The sequence below is a fragment of the Melozone crissalis genome, unplaced genomic scaffold (assembly GCF_028551555.1).
Source record: "Melozone crissalis strain CALT ecotype California unplaced genomic scaffold, PUWL_Pcris_2 ptg000041l_1, whole genome shotgun sequence".
Lineage (NCBI taxonomy): Eukaryota > Metazoa > Chordata > Aves > Passeriformes > Passerellidae > Melozone > Melozone crissalis.
This window is the reverse complement of record NW_026535819.1, coordinates 4,287,619-4,291,238: the sequence shown is the minus strand read 5'-3', so window position 1 is coordinate 4,291,238 and position 3,620 is coordinate 4,287,619.

Here is a 3,620-nt window from a genome sequence, read left to right as displayed (position 1 = left end):
CTGGGAGCTGGAGACAGGATGGGGGAAAGAATTCCATTGCCAGTTCCCAGGTATGTTATTTGTTTTTTTTAAAGATGAGGCAGCAGACATCTCATCTGCAAGTGATTCGTGAGGAGCCCTGCAGAGGCTGGAGAGCGAGAGAACCAACACTTTTTAATGGGAATAAAATGGTCTCACTGCCCTGTTCTGCTCTGTAATTTGCTTTCATGAGAAGCCTCAAATGTAAATAAAACAAAGTCTAAAGGAAGAGCTGAATGTTCTTGCTCAGAAATGAGAGCAGAGCTGGGTTTTGGAGAGCTTTGTATCCACATCTTCTCAGCCCTTCTGGCTGGGAGCTGGAGAGTTTGGCCACGATCAGACAGAAAATGGCTAAAAAATCACATCCTGATTTGAGACGCAGAGAAAAGCTTCAGACCCTCCTGAAGGCTCCTTTGGCTTTTTGATTCTCAAGGTGTTCTAACAACTTTCACTGCAGGGTGAAACGTGTGAGGAAAGCCTAAACCCACCCATTTTCACCATGTAACTGCCAGCAACAATAGCAGGCTCCAAAAGCTCCATCCTGACCCCACTCTGTGTCACTGCAGGGGTTAAAATAGAGGGGAAAACGATGGGTTTCTCATCCTGACCACACTCTGTGGTTTAACACTGCAGGGGTTAAAATAGAGGGGAAACTGATGGGATTTCTCTGTAGCAAAGGGAGTTCTTGCTTCATGGCACAGTGAAATCAGTGGCAATGCTGCACAGCTGCACCAGGCTATAAAATCAGGTTTTCTGTGTTTTCCCAATACCAGATGTAATGTGCTCTCAGACCACTTTCATTTCTATCATGCTTTTCCTGGGAGTTGGTGGCAAATTAGCCAAGGGCTGAGCAGCAGACAGGTACATATGGCCAGGAGGTCTCATGGCAGTGATATTCAATGTACAAGGCTGCTTAGCTTACATTTATTTGCACTAAAGAATAAGGCACTGGGCTCCTTTCCAAGCAGCTTAAAAAGACAAGAAAGGAGACCCATTGTGGCAAGAGCCTGTATTATATCATTACCATTATAAATTCCATTTACAATCCAGCAGTCATTTCATCCATCATTTATTCATGCACAATGCAGAGAGCATCTTGCAGCTTTAGGACCATGGTTCTGCTCATCCATGGGGCTGCTGTGAATGAACAGCCCAGCTCCAGTTTTGGCTGCTCTGCTCTCTGCCTTCTCTCCACACTTCAGAGACTGCCAAAAAGCAAAAGCCAGTCTAGAATTACTGGAGTTCCATGTTATTTTTCAGGTGTTGTCTGGGAATGTTGTTTAGCCCCAGTTGATGCAGTCACAAGTTTTGTGTTGCTCTGGAAGTCCAGGCTGCTCTGTGCTTGCCCCCATGAGTGTAGCAGGGTGGAGGCTATTCCCATTCCATGGATTAGCAGAAGTGCCTTGCCAGCCTGCACCCCTGGCTCCCAGCTCCTGTGGCACCCCTCATTAAACCCATCTGCTAATTAGGAGACAGCACTGTAAGGACTCAGGGTCCCACCAGCACTGGGAATGTGAGTGGAGACTGGCAGGAGGGAGAGGCTGATGTCCCTCATGTCCCCACAGAGCCTGGCACAGTCCAGTGGCACCTCCAGCTCTCAGCATCCCTTGGTCACACCCAGCAAGGAGCCAACACCTCCCTCCTGCACTCCCCAGAGCAGAGAATGAACTGATAAACAAACAGAACTGCCCCACAGAGAGCCCAGAGTAGCACAGCACAGTGACCCCGAGCTAAGGAACACAGACTAGACAGGCACCTGCCACGCTCTCACATCACCATGATTGGGAGCAACAACATGGAAAATAACTACAGCAAACCTTAAAGGAAAAAGGAATAACCAGTTATACCCCACCTTTGCTGCAAAGCCTTTTTTGTGTACAAAGAATAAATTAAAAAAAACTTCCACACACTGAAAATCCCTGAACAAAACACGGTCCAGGTCTTGCAAGAGACTTTCCCTCCTTCCCAAGAACAGAGGGGACTGGCTTTACACTGAGAATTCAGCTCCAGGCTTGGAAGCAGCATGGAAGCCTCTCTATAAAAACCTGGACACTGCTTCTTCCAAGTACAGCCTCCAATAAAGTGTTTTACATAAAGTTGTGTTGAGTACATTTCTTTACTGACTCTTCCAACTTTATCACTCAGTAACCACTGAAAAGCCTCCTCCAAGGGCCAGCAGCGCTGAGGAGTTATAAATGACCACAGCAAGTCTCTACTCACAGCTTACACACTGAGTGCCCATCACTACTCAGTGCTTTGTACGGCACAGAGAATTTATGAAACTTGTACCTGATCTGTTTGTTCCTCACTGGAGATTTGAGTCAGTGAGAAGTGTGCTTTGGATTGCATTTTGCTCAGTTTTCCAGGTATAAACAAGAGGAGAAGCTAAAGCTACAAACCTACTCTGAGTGGTTTGTGAAGAGGGAAAAGTGTTTAAGTGCAATAACCCAAATATGTTTTTATTGACAAATAAAGGACTAATGACACAGACTGACATGGCAGCAATAATCTACTGCTGAAGACTGACAACTTAGGTCAGATAAATCTAGTATTAAACCAGCAAAAAGGTCTGGGCCACTGAATACACCTCAAAGATGATTTATAGAAAAATACAGGTATTATAAAGTACAACAAAAATAAAATATTAAAACAAAATTCCTTCCAGCACGTGGCAAGCACTGCTCTCAGAACACGTTCTGAAATGCAAGGTAAGGAAGGAAGAAAACTAGAAGAAAAGTTTCACAGCAACAATCTAGTGACCAAATTGCTTTTAATAACCAGAAAAGCATTTCCTCGTTCATTTTTGTTGCCAGCTTCACTTTATTTACATCAAGACAGTCCAAATGGCTTCCACAGCCATGGGGTTTGCAGAGCAGCAGCCTCTTAATGTGCTAAGTACAAACAGCAGGCAGGGCAGCACAGCCCTGCCAACAAGAGCCAAGGGGCTTGGAAGATGACAGCTTTTAAATATTCCTATTAACATAAAGGGGAATAACACACAGGTATGGAGTCTGTGATGGGGAGTGACTGGAATGCCCAGTTTGTTAAGGTCAGAGTCACTCAGCAGCTGGAGAAGGGCACACAGGGCTGCCAGGAGGGGTCAGGGTCACTGAAGGATTCAGAATGCAACACGACAAATAACTAAAGCTGAACAATGCACAGATGCTGATCTCACCTCACAGGGATCTCCCAGATTCTCCCCATTACACTGAAACACTCAGTCCTGCACAGCACAAGGAGCTGGCCAGGCCCAGGCAGCAATAAAAGCTTCCCCACACACCTCCTACCAGTAAAGGATGTATGTTCTGGGTGTGGATGCATTAGGGATGGGCTTTCCTGGCACTCCCAGCCTGACCCAGCACCTGGTGCGGGCCAGAGCAAGGCACTGGTGTCTCCCTGAGCTGGGCCCTGCCTGGCAGAGGGGCAAAGCACAAAGCTGGAATTATCCCTGCAGTAACAGAAATGGAACTGAAGATGATGCCTAAAAACTGTGGCTCACTTGCTCCAGCACAGCCACTGCCACGCTGCTGTGACAAGGGACAGCAGGACAGGCCCTGCTCAGTGGAGATGGCAGCACCTGGCCCAGTCCCTGCACAAACCTG